The sequence below is a fragment of the Pseudorasbora parva genome, chromosome 2, assembly GCF_024679245.1.
Source record: "Pseudorasbora parva isolate DD20220531a chromosome 2, ASM2467924v1, whole genome shotgun sequence".
Classification (NCBI taxonomy): domain Eukaryota; kingdom Metazoa; phylum Chordata; class Actinopteri; order Cypriniformes; family Gobionidae; genus Pseudorasbora; species Pseudorasbora parva.
In genome coordinates this window covers 31,029,177-31,054,886 of record NC_090173.1, presented here as the reverse complement: position 1 = coordinate 31,054,886, position 25,710 = coordinate 31,029,177, and the positions used below count along the sequence as shown (strand labels likewise).

At 44.7% G+C, this 25,710-nt stretch overlaps 1 protein-coding gene across 2 annotated transcripts in view; it reads left to right on the top strand.

The window, feature by feature from the left end:
• Window positions 1–15,422: 15,422 nt before the first annotated feature.
• lrrc4ba (leucine rich repeat containing 4Ba) overlaps window positions 15,423–25,710 on the top strand; it is a 40,321-nt gene continuing 30,033 nt past the window's right edge. Inside the window, exons 1-2 of one of the 2 annotated variants that reach the window (XM_067415542.1) lie at window positions 15,451–15,556; window positions 24,040–24,201. The gene's annotated coding sequence lies outside the window, so the exon portion shown is untranslated. Of the gene's footprint in view, window positions 15,557–24,039; window positions 24,202–25,710 lie in introns of both variants that reach the window. The other variant, XM_067415545.1, reaches the window with a different exon arrangement.

Below are 25,710 nucleotides of genomic sequence, written 5' to 3'. Positions count from 1 at the left end.
TCGTTGATCTTCAGAATTGAAGCACTGCCGTCGAAAAGTACCCAACGGAACTTCTCTGCAGCCCTGAGGATGCCAGATTCCCACCTGGTTTCCACCTTCAGCCGCCTGCTGTTCCAGCTACGCCATCCGGCAGGATTATATCCTTTATTCTATTCTGTGTGTTGCCACTGCAACCACTTCTAAAAGAGCACGAGAGTTGTTTCAAATGCCTTGTAAAACTTCCTGCACCTCATGCAGAGGCCCTCTCCTCGGCAGCGACCGCCACATCATCTGTGTGGCGTGTCTTGGACGAGACCATGCCCAGGTCGCACTCTCCCGTGGCGGCTGCCCTGAGTGTGACAAGATGACGCTGCAAACCCTGAGAGCTCGCCTTGCCAGCTTCGATGTTCGCGCCCTGCTGGCGCCTCTAAAACCGTGCAAAAAGAAGCGTCGTGACAGGGGCCACCAGAGCAATCGAGCGGCCACACACAGAGTAACTCTCTGCGTACCTCGCCCTCATCTGTGATGTTCGCCCAGGAAGGACAGCGCCCCTTACCCGCAGCGGCCTGTTTTGTCTCGTTTGACGGACCAGTAATGGAGCAAGATGAGGAGGAGGAGGACAGCCTTTCTATGGCTGCATCTGGCAGTGAGTGGTCAGACTCTGTCTCAGAGCCCTCCGCTTTGACGCAGACCGCCATGAGTGCCAAAGCCAGCGTAGACACAGAGCTGGCCCGTGTGCTCACCAGGGCCGTGGGAGACCTCGGATTAGAGTGGTCCCTGCCCCAGGAGCCAACATGAAGTAGGCTAGATGAGTGGTTTTTGCAGAGCCCGTCCCCTTCTTTCCGAGGTTTCATTACGAGCTGACTAAGTTGTGGAAATTCCCTTATTCAGCTTGTGCCAAGTCATCATTTTCCCCAGCGCTCTCGACTGTCAAAGGAAAAGGGAAAGGAAAAAGGACAAAGGAAAACGGCTACGAAGGCTACGATTTCCTCCACTCTGAGAGGCTGTTGCTGTGCACCTCTGCCCAAGGGGCAACACCCCTCAAAACCTTGCTGCACCACTTCAGCTCTCGCCGGTCGAGCATATGCCTTTGACGGCCAAGCTGCTTCGGCGCTCCACACTATGGCAGTCCTTCAAGTTTTCCAGGCCAGACTCCTCCATTCCTTGGACGATTCTGTCCCTGACTTTGAAGAACCTGCACAACACCACAGATCTAGCCCTGCGTGCTACTGCACAGGCGATTTACAGTGCTACTGTAAATCTACTGCACAGGCGATCGGCAGGACCATGGCCAACCTGACCATTTTGGAGCGTCATCTGTGGCTGAATCTCACAGAGATGAAAGACTTGGACAAAGCCTCCTTTCTTTGTTCAGTCCAGCGGTAGTCTGTAGAACGTTTTATGGAGGCACAGAAAGCATTGCAGGCAATGAAGCACTTTCTGCCTAAACGCTCCAGCTCTTCCTCTGGACATCACTCTAAAGCGCCGTCCCCTCAGCCCGCCAAAGCAGTGCCCCCAACCTCACAGCCTCGCTCAGCGTTCAGGACTCGGCAGCGCTCCTTGGAAAGCGACTGCCTGGTACCAGACAGGTGTAACGATGGGTACAATTATGAAACAGAAAATGGTCTCGACAGATGCGTCCAGCCTAGGCTGGGGCACTATGCAGGACAGCAAGCCAGTCTCTGGCCAATGGGCAGAATCAGAGTAAAGGCTGCACATAAACTGTCTAGACATGAAAGCGGTTGTCCTATTGCTGAGCGCTTTCCTTCCATACATAAAGGGTTACCACATCCTAGTCTGAACTGACAACATGTCAATGGTATCCTATATTAATCACCAGGGTACGGTGGCGCAGTAGTGCAGCCATACTAAATTAAACCACAACACAACGGAAACAAGGCACAACACAACGAAATCACCACAGCACGACGGAATTGCCACAGCAAGACGGAATCACCACAGCAAGACGGAATCACCACAGCACAACGGAATCACGACAGCAAGACGGAATCGCCGCAACACAACGGAAATGCTCCCGACCACGAGGGGCTCTCGGAGTGCAATAAAGTTAGTTTCCCTTGCCATTGCTCTATAGATTGTCCAGTCCAAAAATTTAAACACTACTATCAGTTTTAAGTGTGTAACCATTGTATATCGACATGAAATATCAATTCAAAATCACCTACAGGCATTATAGCTGCATATTTATACTCGAAAACACTTTTACATGCTGCCATGGCACTTAATGCCGAAGGGAACGTCTGCCAATTCCACCATGCAGTAGAAACATGTATTTTGTATGAATTAAAATTACTTTTAACATTTAAAAACAGACATGTTAAAATCCCACAGCTTTTTTTGTATTCTAAAAAACTGACTCAATGCATAACATTGGAATTTGAACATTTAAATAAAAAAAAAAAGTAAGTTTAATTAATACAATTATACCTTTCAACCACTTGGTGGAATTGGCAGATGTTCCCTTAGGCATCAAGCGCCGTGATTGCGAGTAAAAACATTTTTGAGTATAAATATGCAGCTATAATGCCTGTAGGTGATTTTGAGTTGATATTTCATGTCAATATACAATGGTTACACACTTAAAACTGATCGTAGTGTTTATATCTTTGTAAGACTGGCCAATCTATAGAGCAATGGCAAGGGAAACTTACTTTATTGCACTCCGAGAGCCCTCGGGTCGGGAGCATTTCCGTTGTGTTGTGGCGATTCCGTCGTGCTGTGGTGATTTTGTTGTGTTGTGGTGGTTTTGTTGTGTTGTGCATTGTTTCCGTTGTGTTGTGGAAAATTCGTTGTGTTGCGGTTTCATTTAGTACGGCTGCACTACTGGGCCACCGTACCAGGGCGATATGAAATCAGTCGCTCTATACTCCATGGCGAAACACCTCCTTTTATGGGCAGAGCACAACCTGAGCTCCCTGAGAGCGGCTCACGTGCCAGGTATCCTGAATATGGGTCTGGATATGTTATCCAGAGGTGGCATTCCCCAGGGAAATGATCCCTTCACCCACAAGCAATTCAGTTGATTTGGACCACCTTCGGCAAAGCGAAAGTAGATATTTTCGCCTCAGGATACAATGCTTACTGCCCAATATTTTTCTCCAAATGCAGGGATACGCTAGCCCACCCCTGGCCCAGACACCCGCTTTATGCTTTTCTTCCAATCGCGATGTTGCCACAGGCCATCAGTATAATCAAGGAAATCAAATCTGCACTGCTATTAATAGCAAAGGGGCCAGGAAACTGAACCCTTCTCGCCCCCCTCAGTTCCTATATGGGACCTTTCCACAGTATTAGAAGCTATGAAGGGCTCCCCCTTTGAACCGCTTCAGTCTGTGAGCACCTTATAGCACCTCTAACTCAAAACCGCTTTTCTGGCCTCAGTCAAGTGAGTGGGTGATTTACACGCACTCTCTGCTAGTGCGTCCTGTCTAGAGTTTGGGCCTAATGACTCCAGGGTCGTCCTCAAAACAAGACATGGTTATATTCCTAAAGTGCTTTCCACTCCCTTCAGGGCACAGATAATTTCGCTATCAGCCCTGCCCACATCACAAGATGAAAAGACGCGAATCTGCTTTGCCCAGTTAAAGCACTGAGACTATACCTGGAGAGCTCCGTCCCCTCCAGGCAGTCAGAACAGCTCTTTGTGTGCTTCGTTGGCTGCACTAGGTTGCACTGTCACGAAGCAGAGACCGTCACATTGGATAGTGGGTGCTCTCTCGTTGGTTTATGAATCTAAAGGTCTCGTTTGCCCTATAGGTATCAAAGCCCACTCCACTAGCCTCTGGCCTCGTCATGGGCATGGTCACGCGGCATACCTTTGGAAGATATCTGTGCGGCGGTAGGCTGGGCCTCTCCGTCCACATTTATCAGGTTTTATAACTTGGAAGTCCCCGCTTTATTAGCCGGGATCCTGTCTATTTAATGGATATTGTCATTCATGTTCACAAGCATGTGTTTTTATACATACTATAAGGCCCGACTATGTCTGGTCATAGTTTTAGAATTCACATGGCCTGATTCTATCCAGCCTATATACGTATTATGCCCTGATACGAGGCCCACTTCCATTGGCCTCCTTGGGGCTCACTGTTACCCATCTTATGTGCCTCAGACCAGTTTGGGTGTAGGTAAGCACAGCACACACAGCATTTTGAAAGGGGTTCCCATAAAATTTGCTTTTCCCCATACGCAATACTCGTTCCCTCTCTCAGGGAACCAAGGTTACGTGAATAACCGAGTATGTTTTGTCGTTTTGGGTACTTGGAGTTCCCTTTCGAGAGAGGTTCCTCGTATTACGTATGGGAAAAACTCCTTTTCTCGAGAATGTGAAGCAAAACTTTTAATAAAGGTATCTATGTAAAGCGCAGTGAGCTGCACGGCCATAGCCCAGCGCGAGGAGCGCTCTGATTGGCCGGGCCGCGGCAACTGCAGGAACCTATGGTGAGGCGGCTGAGAGGAACGAACCAATGGGGGGCGTTCCAGAAGCCCGCCGAAAAAGGTGCTTATATTTGCATACAGGAGGCTATATAAGACCCTAATTCGCCATAGGTGTCAGATTTTATCTCCTTCAGCGATACCTTCGCTGGTCTCCGGAAGAAGCACCGCCGTTGAAAAGGCACCAGCGGAACCTGCAGCTGAGGACGACGGACTCCCTCTCCGCCTTCTCTGCCGTTCCAGCTACGCCATCCGGCGTTATATATCCTTTAAAATGTGTCTATGTTGAGTGTTATATGTGTTTGTGTGTGTGTTGCCGCTGCAACGCCACTTCTAGAGCTTACAGGCTTGTTCTACTCGAGGACTCTCGCGTTCCGCCGCGTCGTTAAGCGCCGCGGAAAGACGGAGCTCTTCTCACTCTCCCTCTGCTCTCGTCCCGTCGCGCTGAATAGCGCCGCGGAAAGAGAGAATGTTAGAGGACATGAGCACACTCAAGCCGAAGCTCTCTTCACTCTGCCGCCGCCGCGGCTCTTCTTCCGCCGCTGCCACAGAGTTGTTCTCACTCTTCTCTCATTCCGTCGCGCTACAGCCGCGGACAGAGAATACTAGAGTGAATAGGCGAACTCGAGCCTAAGCTCTCGTCACTATACCGTCGCGCTGAGGAGGCGCCGCGGACAGACGGAGTTTTTCCTCAGTCTTCCTCTTCTCTAGTTCAGTCGCGATATCGCCGCGGACAGAGAATACTAGAGTGAATAAACTAACTCGAGCCGAAGCTCTCGCCGTGCTGAAGAAGCGCCGTGGACAGACGGAGTTTTTCCTCGCTCTTCCTCTTCTCTAGTTCAGTCGCGATATCGCCGCGGACAGAGAATACTAGAGTGAATAAACTAACTCGAGCCGAAGCTCTCGCCGTGCTAGAAGCGCCGCGGACAGAGTTTTTCCTCACGCTTCCAATTCTCGTTCTGTCGCTCTATCGCCACGGACAGAGAATACTAGAGTGAATAAACAAACTCGAGCCGAAGCTCTCGCCGTGCTAGAAGCGCCGCGGACAGAGTTTTTCCTCACGCTTCCAATTCTCGTTCTGTCGCTCTATCGCCGCGGACAGAGAATACTAGAGTGAATAAACAAACTCGAGCCGAAGCTCTCGCCGTGCTAGAAGCGCCGCGGACAGAGTTTTAACTCACGCTTCCTCTTCTCTAGTTCAGTCGCGATATCGCCGCGGACAGAGAATACTAGAGTGAATAAACTAACTCGAACCGAAGCTCTCGCCGTGCTAGAAGCGCCGCGGACAGAGTTTTTCCTCACGCTTCCAATTCTCGTTCAGTCGCGCTGTCGCCGCGGACAGAGAATACTAGAGTGAATAAACAAACTCGAGCCGAAGCTCTCGCCGTGCTCATTCTACCGCCGCCGTGCTGAAGCGCTGCGGACAGAGAATACTAGAGTAAGTTAGACGAGCGAGCTCAGGCTGTTGGGTATGTCAAGAACAATGTCGCTGCAGCGCGCGCTTACTGCCAAGGAAGTTGTAATGGCTGCCTTGTCATGATAGCGCGCGCCCCTTCCACAGCGCGTTGCTGACTAGAGCGCGGCTTACGTCATAGCACGCGCTCACTGTCAGAGCATAAGGGCGTCGGAAAATGGCTGCCAAGCTAAGCCCTTTTTTCACTCTATCACTTCCAGTCCCCTTTATTCAGGCGGCTGGAAAGGTTTTTACACTGTAGACAAAGTGTCCACTACACAGTGTGCACCCCTACATAAGCACTGTTAATTCAGCCTCACAAAATCACAAATAAATCCCGCCGCGGCCGGATTACACCATATAAAGTCAACTAGCCTAGCCTGTGGTCAAACACGCTTGTCTGCATGCGTGCTTTCAGTCTAGACTAGAGCATAACGGCATTGTGGAATGGCTCACATACCACCCGCACTTCCTTACATTCTCCCAGTTCCCTTAAGTTAAGTGACTGGAGATGAAATATTGCAGTCAACTAGCCTGTGTTAAACACGCTCGTCTGCACACTGATGCTGTGTGCGTTTACCCCTGTGGATTTGCTCACTGGTTTGCACCGTGGGTATTCTACGTAGGTTGTGCGCCACTGCACATTGTTTACACTACACACAAAAGAGCTTTCTTTGTAGGAAATGTGCCCACTTTACAGTCTGCACTCCTGCACCCAAGCACTTTTCACAAATTTCACTCTCGCACACACAATATAAATGTGAGGCGCGCGCCCACTGCAAAGCCTGCACCGCCAAAACTAACACTATCCCCACAGTGTTACAAGCAGTGTTACAGCACAAGCAACCCGGCTAACAGGCCCCTATTACTAAGCGGCCAGCCCCCGAATCTAATTCAACCCCTGGCTTTACGAGCCCAGGCCTGGCAGGCAATCCCTCTATATAATATTGGGTGTTGAACATATAAAACGAGGTTCTCACTACAGTTTTGCTCGCAGACCCCGCGATTCAAGCCGTGGTCGAGCCCTCTGTAAGAAGCAGTGTCAGTCACGTGCTTCTCGCTGAGGCATTGAGACTGTTAAAGGAGAGAGCGGCGGAAACAGTACACCCGACGCTAGCGAGTCAGGTTTTTACTGTCGCTAATTCCTCATGCCGAAAATGGGTGGCGGTCTCAGGCCCATTTTCCAGGCATCTGAACAAAGCACTTATGACACGCTCGTTTCAAGGTGCTGACGGTGAAACAAATCCCCGCGCACATTCGCCCCGGGGATTGGGTTTTCTCAATAGATCTGAAAAACGCATACTTCACGTTACGATAACCCCCCACCCCCACTACAGGCCATTCTTGAGATTCGCCTTCGAGGGGCAGGCTTATCAGTACAGTCATTGTCATAGACTCAAGACTCAACGAGCGTCTTACGGCATAAGAACCACCACGTCTTGATAATGTACATAAAATCGCTAGGGCAGCCGAGATCAGACTCTCTTCACTGCATGACTAAGCATCTCCTTTTATGGGCAGAGCACAATCTGAGCTCCCTAAGGGCGGCTTACGTGCCAGGTATTCTGAATCAGGGTCCGGACATGTTATCCAGAGGACCCATGTCCCCAGGGGGATGGTCCCTTTACCCGCAAACGAGTCAGCTCGCACAGCACACGCTGCCCAATATTTTTTCTGCAAACGCAGGGATGCCCTGGCCCATGTTGGCCCAGACTCCCTCTATATGTTCCCTCCGATCGCGATCCAGCTGCAAGCCTGTGCTTTTTAATAGCCCCACTTTGGAAGAACCGCACATGGTTCTCCAAACTGTTTCAGCTGTCAGACACAGCCCCATGGCCTATTCTGCCAATGAAAGGGAAGGTCTGGCATCCCAATCCCGAGCTGTGGGCCCTCCACGTATGGCCCATCAACGGTATCCGGGAACCTCTCTGACAAGTTATGAACACTATTTCGGAAGCTAGAGCCCCTGCTATCTGGCAGCTCTGCTTTGAAGTGGTCAGTGGTTTTCTAACCAATGTGCTACGCGAAACATCGACGCACACTCATGCGAACTGGCGGAACTGCTCGCTTTCTCCAAGAGCTAATGGATGCGGGTCGTCCCCCCTCCATACTCGGGGTGTGTGTCTCCGCCATAGCAGCTAGCCACGCTCCGATCGCGGCACATTCACTAGGGAAAAGTGATCTTATTGTGTGTTTTCTTAAAGGGGCCAGGAGATTTAGCCCGCCTTGCCCCTACCTCGGTCCCTATTTGGGACCTCGCCATGGTTTTGGAGGCCGTGAAGGGTTCCCCCTCCTAACCACTTCAGAACACGAGCTTGAAGCACATATCACTCAAAACCGTTTTTCTGCTGGCTGTGGCCTCGGTTAACCGAGTGGGTGGCTTACCTGCACTCTCCGTGAGCCCTTCCTGTCTTGAGTTTGGGTCCAGCAACTTCAAGGTTGTGCTCAAACCGAGGCATGGTTTTATGCTGAAAGTGCTATCAACCCCTTCAGTATGCAGGTCTTTGCACTGCTTAACCCGCGTCTCAGAGAGAATAAGACGCAAACCTATTCTGCCCAGTCAGAGCATTGAGATTGTATCTAGAGCGCTCCGCCCCCTTCAGGCAGTCGGATCAGCTCTTCATTGCTTCGGTGGCCGCACTAAAGTTTGTGCTGTCATGAAACAGTCTCTCACACTGGATAGTGGATGCAGTCCCCCTAGCATATAGGTCTAGGACCTAACCTGTCCTACAGGCATTTAAGCCCACTCCTCTAGAGGCATGGCCTCATCTTGGGCTTGGTCGTGTGACATTTCTTTGGAAGATATCTGTGCGGCGGCAGGCTGGGCCTCTCCGTCCATTTTTATCAGATTCTACAAGTTGGAGGTTCCAGCTCTACAAGCAGGGCTTCTCTCCATCTAGGCTCTATCTTGACCCTGGCAAACAGATTGCCTTACGTTTTGGCCTGTACACATTAGCCCTTAAGCACTATTCATTCATCATAAGATCCGACTATGTCCGATCAGCTGTTCAAACGAACCGACTCTTCCGGTTCTTCATTCCCCTTATAAGCCGCCTCTGTCGGTGTCTCGGGGGTTTATAACATGTGCTTTGGGTATACTGGGTCAGTCAGCACACACGGCGCTTTACATTGTGTTCCCATACGTAATACGAGGAACCTCTCTCGAAAGGGAACGTACTCGGTTACTTTCGTAACCTCGGTTCCCTGAGAGAGAGGAACGAGTATTACGTTCCGTGCCGTGTTTATGCTTCTCAGGTATCGCTTCAGTCGATCTTAAAACCTGACACCTATGGCGAATTAGGGTCTTATATAGCCTCCTGTATGCAAATATAAGCACCTTTTTCGGCGGGCTTCTGGAACGCCCCCCATTGGTTCGTTCCTCTCAGCCGCCTCACCATAGGTTCCTGCAGTTGCCGCGGCCCGGCCAATCAGAGCGCTCCTCGCGCTGGGCTATGGCCGTGCAGCTCACTGCGCTTTACATAGATACCTTTATTAAAAGTTTTGCTTCACATTCTCGAGAAAAGGAGTTTTTCCCATACGTAATACTCGTTCCTCTCTCTCAGGGAACCGAGGTTACGAAAGTAACCGAGTACGTTTCCTATTGTTACTGTACTAACATCTTGCATTATCTAGACAATGCTGTCTCTCTAAGAAACTTTCAATTTAATCAGAAATTGTTTAAACAGTCAATAAGTAGATAAATCACTACTTACTGCTTGCAGGAATATAGTTGGAATTGCCCCTTTCTTCAGTTTTAGACCCATAGCGAATCTTACTTGATATTGCCCCAAGTTAGAAAAACTGTCGGCGGTGAAATGGGCCGATCAAACAAACGATTTTGAATCAAATTGTTGCGGTATCTGATTACAATAAACATCAACCATGACTGTTGACATTTTTTATCTGTGGGAAGGGTATGAAAAGTCCTCACGTCCCCATGCACAGCCTGGAACATGACATTTGTGTCCATGATCTGCCATTTTTGCTATCCTCCCGTGACGCTTGTTTACCTCCAGAACTCCTGATGATTCTGCTGCACAGTTCTGCCTGACAATGAATGTTCTGGCTTATGCAAATGTTGGGGGCGTACATATTAATGATCCCAGCGATTTCATCAAAGTTGGTGTTATGTTGAGATTCGTCTATTTTTCCGTGGTGTTTTTCATGCACGAGATTTACATAAGGAGGAGGCAATGGTGTTTGAGACTCACTGTATGTGATGTCCATGTACTGAACTCTTATTATTTTACTATGGCAAGGTTAGTTCAATTTTTCCTTCTAGGGCACCTAGATATAATATCACTCTGTTTGTGTTCAAAGAAATAATCGTGTTGTATACACCAATGGCTTGAGAGTAAATCATGGGCTAATTTTCATTTTAAAGTGAACTTAACAGAAAAGGAAAGGAAAAATCTTTATAAAGATTAGAAATGTAATCTTTATATTCACATATGATTTTAATTTATATTATAATGTAGTATATTCAATAAAAGTTCCAGTTCAAACTTTTTCACAAAAAAAAACTTTTTCAAAAATTGCTTTATGACATTTAAAATGTCATAAATGATTGACGTTATGTTTTTTGTAAAACACACACACACACACGCACACACACACACACACACACTTTTAAGATTGTTTAATGCATGTTTCTTCATTATACTATCAGGACAATGTATCATCCTCACACTTTTTAACTTTATTCCCACAAAAATATTAACTAAGGCCTGTCACACAGGCTATTTAAATCACTTGTATGAATAGCATTGTGAATGTAATTTTGAACAAATGAGCACAGCAACAAGTCATTGACCCACATGACAAAAACATTTAGCAGGCACTGCAAAACTGAGCAAAAACTCATCCCGACTGGAACACGGTCGTCCCACACTGTGGTTTGGGAGTATTTCACTCTGCAGGTGAGGACATGCGGAGAGAATTAATTCCGGCGCGTGGCGTGAAACGCGCCTTGCATCGCAGCGCTCAAAGGGCCACGCGCTTTCTCGCAGCTCCTCGTGAAGGACGGTAATCACACACAGGGCCTTATACTGTATAGCGCGTCCAATCTATCTTCATCATGTGAACTGCATTAATCCTCCAGCCAGCCCGCATCACTGTTCATTTAATGGCCTGTGGTGTCCACATAATCAGTCAAATATCAGCTGCCCGCGAGGGAGATCGAAAGAAGGAGCATTACCAAGAAAAACACAGTCCACATGGTCGGACACACACACACACGCACACTGCGCAGCTTACACGACTGCCGTGCCGGATAAGTGTGTTTCGGGGTGGGGAGAGCTCAAAGCAAGAGAACGGTTTTAATTGGGGTGAAAGCGGAAGAGATGAGGCGGTTGTAAATGAGGAGGGGGACAGCTTGCAGTCTTAATCAATGGAGATTGAGGACTTTGACTCAGAGAGAGAGAGAGAAAGAGAGAGAGAGAGCAGTCAACGGGGAGACACAGAGATCCAGGAAGATTTCAACATAGGAGGGTATCTGTGGGAGAGGGGAGGAGATTGGAAAGAGGAGAGAGAGAGAGAGAGAGAGTAAGAGAGAAAGAGAGAGAGAGAGAGAGAAACCGGAGGGAGGGAGGGAGGGATATCCACTGCACTGTTGTGTGACTGGAAATTTAATAGAGAGAGAGAGGGAGGGAGAGGAAGAAGGAGCAGGATGCTGGGACGAGAGAGAGAGAGAGAGAGAGAGAGAGAGAGAGAGAGAGAGAGAGAGAGAGAGAGAGAGAGAGAGAGAGAGAGAGACCGACCACTGGTGTAGAATTCCAGGGTTGAGCTGTGGGCTGTGAACAATGCCTCCTCTACAACTGCATAGAGCGCAGTTCGGGGGCAAAAGGCAGGAAGGGAATGGGGGCGGGGGTATTCAAAGAGAGCTAATGGTATAGATGTGATGTCAGTGGAGCGAATGCGCCGCAGAGAGAGCGACGGAGGAGGGGAGGACGAAGGGAGTTCGTTCGGGGGCATGCCGATTCGGAGGGTGCCGGCCTTCAGGGATTGGCCACTGGACCGTAGGCTACAAGCCCCTCTGAGGAAGCCGTAGACGATAGTGTGAATATAATTTTAGTCTGAAAGACACAGTAGCTGTGTTCCATATCCTTTCTGAGAAAAAAAAAGAGAGAAATGCATTATGAGGTAAAGTCAGCCGCAATATAATCTCTCAGACGTTTATTGCGGGCAAAGAACTCTTAGCAGAGTCGGACGTGAAGAGTTGAGGCAGTGACTGATTCCCAGTGTCTGAATTTAGAATGTTATCAATTCAGTGCTAATCAGCCATCTGATATTCTCCACCGTCTCTCCTCCAGTGACCTCTCCCTCCTCCTCTCACACATCATTTACCCCCAATTCCTAGCACCCAACTCATGTTGTCACGCCCCTGTGTATCGAGCGATACACTCACAATTACTTATCGCGATCTTCTGCGCAACCTCGCTCTAAATTGGTAAGAAAAGGTGAAGCGTTTAAAGACTAATGCTGTGTGCTCGCCTCGGCAGCGCGAACAGGGGGCGGATTCGGATACTGTATATGTGCCTCGGCGTTGCTATGCCAACGTAACATCCAAAGCGGAGCGCCGCGCGCGTGTGTTGTGGCCGCGCATATGCGCTCTGTACCACACACGCATACAAACATTACTCCTACACAAACGCACGAAGTGAAGCAGGACATTCTCATGCGTTACCAGGCCTGTCTAGTGTCGATAAAAGGACAGCTGTCTGTCTTTACCATATAGTGCATCGATTGATTGACATGTCCTGCGTGTTGTGTTGTGATGTGACGCGCATTAAATACGGTCTAACTGACATTCACCTGCGCCATTGCTCATTAAAAAATTAACTGCCACTGCTGATAAAAGATTTTCATAAACTTCATGTTTTGACTCTATTACTCTTTAAGACTGCAACGGTTTAAGTTAAAAATCTTCATTTGTGTTCTACTGAAGAAACAATTAAAAAGGCCTACATTTTGGATGCACTGGGGGTAAGCAGATAAACATCGCATTTCCATTTTTGAGTGAACTATCCCTTAAATAATGAGTTGCTTACATTTAAAACTAAATTTGGCGAGTTTAATGAAAAGAAGAAATGCATAACAGTTGTGAGTGGAGTGAATAGACAGTAATGTTCATTCATCCATTCATATACAGTTTGTTGCATATGGGGCTGCACAGCCACCAGTCAGGGTGTCCATGCTGATCCTTGCCCACCGCAGAAAGTGCCAGCAATGGAAGCATTGGAAGAAGGTGGCCTGGTCTGATGAATCACGTTGTCTTTTACATCACATGGATGGCAAGTTGCATGTGCATCACTTACCTGTGGAACACATGGCACCAGGATGCAATATGGGAAGAAGGCAAGCCGGCAGAGGCAGTGTGATGCTTTGGGCAATGTTCTGCTGGGAAACCTTGGGTTCTGCCATCCATGTGGATGTAACTTTGACACGTACCACCTACTTAAGCATTGTTGCACACAATGTAATGTTTCATGGAAATGGTATTCCTTGGTGGTATGTGTCCTCTTTCATAATGCACCTAGCTGCCACAAAGCAAAAATGGTTCAGGAATGGTTTGAGGAGCACAACGAATTTGAGGTGTTGACTTGGCCTCCAAATTCCCCAGAATCAAGGATCTGTGGGATGTGCTGAACGAACAAGTCCAATCCATGTAGGCCCCACCTCACAACTTACAGGACTTAAATGATCTACTGCTTACATCTTGGTGCCAGATACCACAGCACACCTTCAAGGGTCAATGCCTTGACTAGTCAGGGCTGTTATAGCAGCAAAAGGGGGGCCGACATAATATTAGGTCATAATGTTATGCCTGATTGGTTATGCCAAACCAACAAATTCACATGAGATTATCCAAATTGTTCTGAAATTTAAACTTTGGGTGCTACGTTATATGCTGTGTGTAGCATGCGTAGCCTGACGTGCACCTTTCCAAAAATGTAACAAAGCATCAATTATATACAGACCACAAGCACTTTGACTGGCCTGCTAGAACCTCTATCTTAGGTTAAAAAAAAATGCATTTTCTCATATGCATTTCTGCTTGCAGATTATAAATAATAAACAACTCAAGCTCAAATCAACTGCTCAAAAGTTTGCATTTAAGGTCCCCAAAACACTGTTGTTGTGTAAATGAAGGGTCCAAACGCATAACTTAAAAAAAATGATTTTGAATGATTTCACTGAAAATGATGTTGTGTAAACAGCATATTTTTTAGCGTATAAGTTCATAACTTAAATTGACTGGGAACCCGGAACCTGAGAGTGTGGCATGCGAACGTCGAGCGATTTTGTGAGTTGTTTTGCTTCTGATAGGTAGATTGGGTAAACTCAGCCTGATCTGCCTGCGATTTGATTTGGTCTGGAAACCTGTAAATTAGGGCTGTGCAATATATCGAAATATTGCAAATGTAAATATCGCAATATGCATATCGCAATGGCTCGCAATATCTGAATGATTTTAATAGGCTACTTCAACATTGTGAAAAGTGTATGTTTTAAGTCACACATTGGGCAGAGAATAGACTGGGCACATTATTGTTACTTATGTGACTTGCTTGACATTAAAAAGAGTTATTAAACGTAATAATTTGCGAAAAACAATAACTTGCAGTCTCGCGCTGTTTGACACACACACACCGAAACGTGAACAATGTGTGACACAAATGTTGGCTAAAACACAGCTGGTCACTTTCAGAAGTTGTAGCAATGCTTTCTTTTCCCAGAAAGAATGTGAAACACAAATGGTTTCATTCTCAGTTTTTAAATATATATTTTTTATATTAATTGAAATAGATTTTACACATAATTGCAATATCATATCGCATATCGAAAATCGCAATATTTAACAAGATATCGCATATCGCATTTTTCTTCAATATCGCACAGCCCTACTATACATTCATTTCTGCTGCTTCTTTTACACTTTTGCGGGAACCAATCACAGACTGGCTTATCCACCTTGGTTAAAGGACTATGCAATTGCATACAGTCATTTGAATTATGCTGGTTGATCATGCCTCTTGTGCAGTAGAAAATGCATAGCAGACTCCCCAGACTAATGTTCAATCTTAAATGGAGCTTGGTCTAGTGATACTCAGACAATCTTATAGGTAGATAATATTGCTATTGAAATATGGGGGCGTGTCTAGGCTTGTCTGAAGATCTAAAACGACTTATCTGGCTTTAGCATCTTTAACGATCATTTGCAGCGTGTTTACGCGTCAGCATTTAGGTTTGATTAAACGAGAACATACTTGATTTGTCGGGTTTTTAGTATATCTGTTGTGTCAGCTGGTCAAGGCTAATAATATTTACCTCATGGGTTTTTAAACACACTACATGTTCTCCAGGCTCACCGTAGGACGCGGGTAAAGTTGGCTGCTGTCTCTTCCTGCGTGTATTTTTCCATCTGACCCGCCACTACTCACAGGCAGACAGTGCTCTGCTTCCAGCTCTGCGAAAGGGTGAATCAATTTAAGAGAGAGAGAGAGAGAGAGAGAGAGAGAGAGAGAGAGAGAGAGAGAGAGAGAGAGAGAGAGAGAGAGAGAGAGAGAGAGAGAGAGAGACGGAGAAAGACAGGCGAGAGGAGGCATCGACTCCGCACTAGAGATTCTGACGGATATATTTTGATTTAAAACAAAGGAACAAGTCGAGGTAAGACTGTAACATTTACTTGGGAAACAAACATTCTGTACGTGTTGTTCTGTAGTCTAGGAAATGTGTGCATAAACAGCCATCGTAAACAACTGCGTTTAAAATGGTAATTTTGTATTTTCTATCATTTGCCAGTTGTAATAATGACTGTAATGACGAAAACCATGTTTTACTGTGTATATGAGTACAAAGGAATTAATGCGGCAGTATGTGTGTGTGTGTGTGTGTCTGTGTATGTGTCCAGTTGCGCGGCGCGCGACTGTGCGCACGCATGTGTGTCCGGGCGTCGATGTAAACTAATGAATTTGTGCTGTCGAAACACCCTTCACCAATATTTAGTGACACAGAGTCATAAATTATGGATGGATTACTTTAGGATATAGGACTGCTTATTATAAGACGAGGAATGAACGGTTCGTTTTAAACTGTCTAATAAAACTAATCTGAAAATACAGCGTACCAACGTGCGTTTAGTTAGTGCTAGGTATGTATGTATGTAATAACCTTAGACCTTTCTGCATGACAACAAATATCGGCCTCTCAATGCGTATTTTTCAGAGTGTAAAAGATGCTCACCAATGCGCATTTTCTTTAGTTTACTTGTCACGCTGTTTCTTGGTTTACCAATAACCAACCACTAAATCTGTTGCCTTCAAACTTTGGATTAGAGTTGTATTTGTGAACAAACTATTGATTTTTCTTTTCTTTGGAAATGTATGTGTATAAAACGAAGGCACTGTGTGGCCTGTGATAAATCACTAAAGCGCGCGCGGCTTCTCTGCGCGAGCTCCACCGCTCGCGAACAAGAAACAAACAGTTTAAGCGCAATGAATAAAGATCTACTGCCTTTATCTGTGACACATGAAACGAAGGGTTTAAATGCTGATGTGTTGTCGCGGTGGTTCAGCTGAGAGAGAATTAGCCCATAGGCATGTGCTGTGCGCTCAGTGTGTGTGTGTGTGTGTGTGTGTGTGTGAGAGAGAGAGAGAGAGAGAGAGAGAGAGAGAGAGAGAGAGAGAGAGAGAGAGAGAGAGAGAGAGAGAGAGAGAGAGAGAGAGAGAGAGAGAGAGAGAGAGAGAGAGAGAGAGAGAGAGACTCGTGAGTGGTGATGACTTGGGCATCTGTTGCTGAAGGAACAGGGGGGCAATTCTTCACACGTTTCATCCTATTTATGGATGGAATGAGGCTCTGTCTTATTACTCGGTGTATTGTTTGCTATTAATAGTAGATGCTGCTGATTATATGATGTATTATTGCAATACCATTTCAGAAGTAAAAGGGTGATTTTCAATTTAAAGTTTATGGTGGAAATAGTGGGTGATCAGATGATCCTGAGTTTGAGCCATGCTGTCGTATTAGCAGAGAAGGAGTTAGGCTTTTTACAGAAACCCCCAGGCTACATCAGAGTGCATATAAGAGAGCAGAATGTGTTTTCATTTTCATATTCCCATGGCAACGTTAACCACAACACACCCAATAAATATATTTGAACGCAAGGTTTGAAGGATTATTTTCACTTTGCAAACCAAGTATGGGCCAAAATTGATGCAATCAATAAGGACTGTTTGTTAGTAAACAGCTGTCTTTCACCTGGTTGAGCACAGGAACTTATTTTTCTACTATATCTTTCACTTCTTGGAGTTGCTCAGAGCTGGTTAGTGTTTACAGCCTCAGTCACCATTTGCATTCATTGTATGATTAAAGAGAGACTGTACAAGTGAATAGTGCTGAAACTTTCATTCTGACTAACATATTGTCTATATATTTATCTATATGATTGGAGTCAGGTCTACATGATTGGAGCAACATGGTGGTGGGTAAAATGTTAACAGCATTTTAATTTTTGGGTGAACTTTCCCTTTAAACTCTGGAGTCACCCAGAGCTGTATTCATAAAAACCGTCCACCATGTTGGAATTAATGCTCGTTAATAACTCTCTAATGCATCTTGAATGGTTTGAAGTGAGCCATTTACCTGCTGAGGATTTTCCAATGGGTTCTCTTAACTCGCAGGTGTTTAAATTTAAAGGTGACATGAAGTTTTATGAATAATCATTTAAACGACTTTGTTCACGCTCCATTCCTCTCTGTGACTCTGCCAGCCTGTCTGTGCAATATATTGCATGTGAAGTTCTAACTGATAAATGATACCTAATGTTTTATTTTTTTACATTAGCTTCAAGCTTCTCTTGCTAAAAGGCCCTTTAAAATCAAACCTTTTATGTGTGTGCGCTTGTCAACCTTTGATGCCTCACGTTACTTTTGCGTTTCATGTGCCTTTTTTAAATGTATGAAGGGGCTTTTAACTTCAGTAGGTCAAAAGGGGACAGACATCATCAGCCATCAGAGAGGAAGTCTTATGCAGACATACTTTAGGAAGCAGTTGACAGAGAGCATTGCACCTTCACCCCTTCTGCTCCAATCAGACCCTTCAGACTGCAACTCAGCAAGTTGCTCCTCAGCGCCTGTGGTAGATCTAAATAATTAGATAATGATTAAAAGGTGGTTTAGAGACACACAGAAAATGAAGGCAATGTAAGTCGTTTTCTTCATCAAGGAGAAACAAGACACAGCTGTGGGATTAGATTATGTGCATGTGGTGAGTGAGGTGCTGTTGCATAGTGTTGCATGATAACCTGCTCATGTTACAGCCTTGATCATCTATTAGAGGGATAAACTGCCAACTGCTAACTTTTTTTGTTGTATTTTTGGGATATTAAAATGTTTTTTGTGTTGTTGTTGTTGTTAAACATAATGATTTTTTTTTTTAGAACACAACATACATATTTAGATGCTTAAAGGAGTATTTCAGGTTCGATACAAGTTAAGCTATAGCATTTGTGTGCATAAGGCTGATTAACAGAAACTAAACAAATCTGTTACAGTGATATATTTACAATGGAAGTGAGTTGAGAATGAAGAATTAATCTAAATTATTTGAGGTAAGCAACATTATCCCACAAATGCTGTCGCCTGAGCTTAACTTCTATTGAACCTGGTATATTTATTTTAAAAAGCAATCAGCCTCATCCTATAGGGTCTGGATGTACAGGGAGTAAACTCTGTGTTCAATTTGGAATCTTTATTTAATTATTTTACTTTGCCCTTGTTCACCTCTATTTCCATTAGGAAAATCAATGATGGATGTGTACAGTAATGCATTAATTAAACCAGTACGTTCTTTAATTATTAGAGTCATAAATCTGTCCTGTTTACTCATAAACAATGACAATAATCTACTACAAGCTTGCACGTGGGACATGGTTCAGATCACCTGCACACCTGTTTCTTAGCAAGAAATTTAGATGACTCACAGAAATGATTCTCTCTCTCTCTCTCTCTCTCTCTCTCTCTCTCTCTCCTCTCTCTCTCCTCTCTCTCTCTCTCCTCTCTCTCTCTCTCTCTCTCTCTCTCTCTCTCTCTCTCTCTCTCTCTCTCCTCTCTCTCTCTCTCTCTCTCTCTCTCTCTCTCTCTCTCTCTGCTGGGCTAAACTGCCTCATAGGCTTCTTCTTTTACATGCCAGGTGACACATCACACTAAGCTAGTTTTTCCCTTCTTCTTCTTCTTCTTCTCTGGAGTAAACACTGCACAACAATAAAATGCTTTTACCAATTCGGAAGGGGGTGTGGGAGGGTTTTGGATGGTTGGATGGTCTCTTGTGCTCTTGTTCCATGGGATCTTGAGCTAAATTCTGGCTGATGACATGCAGAGAAATTTTGCAGTATTGCTGATTGTAAGACTCCATCTTTGTCTTCAGTAGGCATAGTTGAAGGGCTTCCACAGACCTTAGTTTGAAGCCCAAAAATCAGAGCCTGTTTCAACTTTTAGTTTTATCTCCCATGAACTTCAAGCCATTATATTGCCAGACGATTTCCCCTAGAGCTAACGGCACAGACACCGCTTTACGGTACACTAACCATGCTTGTAGTCTATATTCAAGGTGGTATAAAAGTATGCGAGATCAAGACGTTTAATGCATCTTGCAACATGTTACGTCTACTGGCTGGCGGAATTATGATATTGGGCAACGTTTTAAAAGTGTAATGAATAAGTCAGTGATGTGAATAAGTCACAGAAGTGATGTCTGGGGACAACTGTTACAACATTATGGCAAGCGCAAGACTCTTCTGTTTTTTTTTTTTAATGCACCGCACATAAAATATAAATCCCCTTGTTTAAGCGAGGTAGAAGAATGACCCTTCTTGGCCACCTTCTTTGCCTGATCTTGCTTTCAAACGATCTGCCGACAAGAGAAGTGGCATTCAAGACACGCCAACTTTTGGCTGGATCATGAGAAGGCCATCTTCAGGCTTTATTGAAGAGATGGCTTGACTGCTGAATTGACCGCTGCCTAACTTAGCAATCCGAGGCGTCTCTGTCGATATGGAGATGGCTTCGTATAAATCACCGCATGTCACCTTGCATGCTCAGACACAGGGACGGAGTGACGCAGTGAGCAGTCTGCATACTCTGGCATGCCTTGCAAACCGATAAACAGGGTGCAGGGAGCTGTGCAAGAGCTGACCCATCCATGATGATTCTGGTCTCCTTCGCTCTTCCTGCAGAGTGGGGGCGTGGAGGAAGAGGGCAACGGCATAATTAGCCGTGATTGCTTTGATTGAGTTCCCCAGTCCAGGCCTGTGTGTGCTGGTCCTTCAGGGGAACAATAAAGACTGTCAGACCTTTAATTATTGAGTAATTGTCAGTAAGGAATGGCAGTGGTTAGCGATATAAAATGAATACCGTAATCCAGTCCTGAAGTGACATAACTGGAAATACTGGAAACGTATCCCACGGCAGGAAGCGTTCCTGGCTTTCGAGTCTCCTGAGGCAAGATCTGGAAACCCACTGGACCGATGGAAGTGCACTCATGTGGAGGTAAAAAGCTTTGGGGATGGAGGGACTCGGGTGAGAGGTCTGTTATGCGAGGAGAGGGGGAACATCTTGATCGTGTTTTTGCGAAGACGGACAATAGGCATGGATGGTCAGTGCAGAGTTAAGTAAATTGCCCGTGAGAGATTATTAATGAGTCTGTGTGGATACGAAGCGAAATAGCCAGCCGTGTGTTAATAAAGCCGTTTATCTTTTTTTAGATTATGTGTACATTAGCATCTTTTCATGTCTTGATTGGTTTTAATGTCTTGGTTGCATTTAATGCTGGTGTTGTTGACGCGAGGCAGGTGAACAATTTGAGCATTTAGTTTTGTTTTGGCCAGAGAGAGAATACATGGGGGGATTTTAAGGTCACGCATGGTTTCGTGGTGTATTTTGGGGTTTTCGCTTCATAAACTAAGTTGAGTCATGACAGATGCTGACCTCTGTGCAGCTATTTGAGGAAAACTCGCCAGCCAAGATGCTTTCAGAACATATACTCTGCACAATGTGTTTGTAGTGACTGCAGCCATGCTGTGGTTTATCCATGTGTGACTAATGCTAACTGCAAGTGATGGCGCTATGTTTAGCCCATCATGTTTGACTCAAAGCATGAAGAACTGTAGGTCTTGAAGTGCTTTAACCATGATCCTAACGCATATCGGCAAAAGCACCAGGTCATCTGCAAGTCAACCTAAGATTCAGACGTGTTCATAAGTCGTCGATTTCAAGGTGACATGAGGAGGTCGAAATATGATGTTATATAGATAACGGTTTGTCATATGGATATTCCCAAACAGAGACTGTCATGAACTGCTTATTTCATGGGTAAACAGCCAGAGCCTGACTTGTAGGGGTGGTCAGACAATGGCTCGATCATGTGTGAGTAAAGCTGACTTGGGGTAATGGAAGTGGTCAGGCTATGGTTAGCTCATGTGTTTGGAGAGGCAGTTTGGTAATGAGAGCATTCAGGCTTCAGTGACCTCGCAATGCAAGCACTATGGCGGTGCCGCCGCATTGAGCCACACTATCTGGAAGGAGTTTGATTCGGGTCACCGAAGGAATAAGTGAGCCAGGGCAGGAGGAGAGCTCGGCGCAGCAGTACAGACTCAAAGGGGCTTTTCCTGTTGTAAATCTATGTGCGATTCGCTAGTGTGTGCTTTTCTGTGTGAAAGTAAGCGATTTGACTGTTTATTTTAAAGCAGGCCAGCCAGAATACAATATATCACCATGATGATGATGATGTCTGATTAGAAGTCCTAGATTCAGAGCCTCATCTGTGCTGCTTTCTGTGGGGTTTTAAGCAGACACTGTCCCTGGGGGAGAGTTTATTTACTGTGAAGTGGTGGTCACCACGACATGGGTTTGTGTGCATTTGGGGATCATCTTAATGTTTTCCTCTGGGGTGGGAGGAAGTAGTCACGAAGAGAGAGAGTCTAATGCAAGGGAAGGACCTTGAATTATGTACGTTTTTCACGGATGAGGTCGGGAATCATAAAGAAAGTAATGATTCCAGTTCCTTAAAGATTCAATTTATGATTCTCTTAGTACTTGTGAAAGAAAAACTCTCACTTATTCAGTCAAGTGTGTGAGTCGTTAGACTGATTCAAACTGACTTTGAGACAGATGTTGTGGCCTGCATCCGAACGCTTACACGGTTGAAATGTTTGGACACAAAGGTACCTTGTGAAACTGATTTCAGACAGACTTCTGAGCCATCGTAAGGGTTTAATGATCTACAGCAAAATAAAGAGTGCTATGGTGATAACTAAGCAAATATGTCATTACTACAATAGTAATTTCCTGCCAGAAATAACATCAGTGGATAACGTTGGTCAAAAATGTACATTTGCACACAACTGACCACCCAACTTTCAGACGCCAACTTTATTTAGTTAAATGTCACCGAATGGAACAAATGGGATTGTGGGATATCAAAGGCAGCAAAGGATACATTTATACTGCCTTCAAAAATCGATCAGATAAAGGTATCTCAGGTCAGGAGACAAGGAAGTGAAGCTAACATTGGATTTGGACGTGCCTTGATGTCTTCCTACCTTGGAATGCGTCCTCCAAAGGCAGCATTTTTAAGATTTTAGATGCAGCCCTAGTCTTTTTGGATGATTCATTAAAAGGAATTGGCATTAATTGAAGAGTCATTAATTGACACATAATGTCTATGCATGTTTGTTTTTGTGTGCCACCAGCAAGCTCATTGCAATCAAAGGCATATCTCTGTATTGCTGTTTTTCATTCATCACATTTAATTCACAGTCAGAAATTATTGACTTTATTGCATAAAAAATGTATTTCTAATGTTTAATCAAAATGTAGCAACATGGAACTCCGCTGACATGACTTTCCTGCACATTACTAGCATATTGGCCGTTAATTAGTACTTATAAAGCACATATTAATGTGATTGATGAAAACAATTTTAATAGTTTGTTTTATAAAAACAACAGCAACACAACAGATCCACTTCTCGCAATCCAGTCATTTCTCAATGGATAAAATCCCATCCTTAATTTCTGCTTGTTTAGTATCTTGTTTCACTCAGAATTTGTGGGTTGCAAAATGCAGTTCACATTGACTTAGTATGAAACTTCTGCATCTACAGAACAATTTGAATTGTGAAGAACTGTTAACGCAATAAAAACTGGTTCTACATTTCCAACCAAATCATAATATCATGTGCTATACATAGGTCCATTAGGGAAAAAGGCAAATGAGAAAATTTACACCTTTGCTCATTTACATTTATTCTAATTTAAGAGTAATGTGTGTATGAAAGTTATGAAAATTTTCCTGTCTTCAGGTGAGAGTGCTGTGGGGACAAAAGGAGAGAGTGAAGGGCAAAATAATAAAGATGGAGAAGGGTAGAACAAGGTAACGCAAGACAGAACTGTCCGTGGTGTGACGTCAGCCCTGTTACTGTGATAAATCAGAGTCTTGGCTCCATGTTTAGAGTGATTATGCAGAGTGTCATCATGCGAATGTGCTGGCCTTTATACTTTCACCCACACATATATTTCTCTTTCTCGCTCTCTTGCTTTTCTCAGTGATCCAGTGCAAGCCTATACAAGTGAGGATGGCCCAATGGCCTGGGGCCAGTGTGAGAGAGTTGTCAGTTCCCCTATCGGGCCTCTCTGTCACTGCACATTATGTTTGTTGAGCTTGTACATGTGTTTTTGTGCCTCGTAAAAACTTCTGGGATGTTTTAAACATTATTGATGTGAATTATGCTGATTTAAATGTTATTTAGCAAGTAAGAGTCTTGGAAACATTATTCGAAATGTGTAGAAGTGCTTTTTTTTTTTTGGTTACAAATGAAAAACATAAATATGTTTTGATGCATTATAAAATATGTGGCTAAAAATAGCTAATTATTTATTAGTGGAGGTGCCAGTATAAATGATGGCAGGGCAAGAAAAAATCTGAACTGCTTCTGCTCGAGTAACCTGGGCAAGCACAAGACAAGGCTTATTATTGAGCCCTGCTGAGGGTGTTGGGAGTCTACAGTGTGTTGACTCAGGCATGTGGATTTATTTATTTCATTTAGTTGCCCGTTTGTTAATTATTTGGTCGACCTTGTCATCTCTCCCTGTGTAGATACAGCTCTATGTAGCAGCAGTGGCAGCACTGAGAGAGAGACAGGGAGTCCCAGGTGGGGTTCTGAATCCCCAGAGCAGAGTGATGGAGCCGTCCCTGCCACATAGCCTCGGAGTTGGGCTATGGTCGTCAGGAGCTCATGTTATGGTGACACGCAAGATGGTGAGTGAGCCTGTTACTATAGCAACCCCAGGCTCTCAGAGCATGCTTCCATTTCACCCAGTGTGGGAGAGAACAATGGAGGGAGAACATTGAAGTAGGCTGCCAGGAGCTTTAGAGGTTTCTGGAGGGTCTGGAGAGCAGACAAGGAAAGAGCAACGCAATGATGTTACTAGGATGACATCCTGGGATGGGCATTTGGAGGTGGTGTGGGCAACTAAAATTAATATAAGAAAATACAATCCAGTTGAAGAAAGTTTAAAATGCGGCCATGTATAATAGCTGACACTTTGTTTAAAAAAATGTGGACTTGATTTGTTGGTCTAAAGGTTACAATAAAGATGGCCTGGTGACCCAGGACCAGTGTGAGAGAGTTTTGGACCGTTTGGGCCAGAGCTGCTTTTCCACTAAAAATTTATTCTTACATTCATTGTTGCAAGGCATCTATTTTTTATGCCTTGCAAACATCTACAGTATTGTTGCAAAATGTGCTGATTTGTCACTCAGATAATGTGGCTAACATAGATGAGCTTTTGTCATAATTGCAAAAATGAACTATGATAGTTTTGAAAATTATTATGTTTAATTACTGTATAATTTGCGAAAAAAAAGTCATTATAGTTCAAAAAAGAACAATTAATTGTTATTATTTACAGATTTATTTCAATAATTTGAATCATTTTAATGTTAACTACAATTGTTTTGTATTTATAAATTAAAACTACTGTAAAGACTACTACCCGACTGGAAGCTAATTCTTATGGTTGAGCCATTACTTTTGAATATGGGGAGTCTCAGGTTTAAATTCTGTTTTTCTGTAATAGTTTGTGCATATCTTTGTTAATGAAAACTGTACTTGTTAATTATCTTTAGTAGGCTTTAAAACAACCACATGGACTTAATCTAAAAGCTCTTCATTAGCTGCGCTGGCTGACGACACTTGAATGGCTAATAATCAATTGGGAAAAATGTACAAGGTCATGCTAAAACTGTAATTTAATTGATTTTCTATTGGGTGTTAAATCAGCCCATCTGTAGCCACGCCCCTAAGTTGATGGCCAAAGAGGGATGGAGAGAGAGTTGAATGAAAAAGGAGGTGGAAAGAAAAGAAAAGGGACAGAGATGAATATGTCCTCCTACAGCACGGTGCAACAAGCGGACAGGTTCGCATGAGGGAGGAGACCTCCAAAGAAACACTGCAGCATTGGCTGTCAGATAAACACAGCTTTTCTCCTGCTCTCCTCTGTTCATGTCCATCTCACCACACCTCCCTTCCCGCTGCTTTACTCGCTGGCTTTGATTCTGATGGCACTGCACTGAGAGAGACATGGTGTCTGTCTCCACGGTGACAGGTATCCATGGAGACATCCATCAGTCAGGATGTGTCAGCATTTCCATGGGGATGCGGATCTGGGGGTGTTTGTCAGCGAGTTTTGCACCGCACTCTTATCATGTTTGTCATTGATCGTGTTTATCTGTGTATGTATTAGTCATGGTGTCACTCAGGGTGTG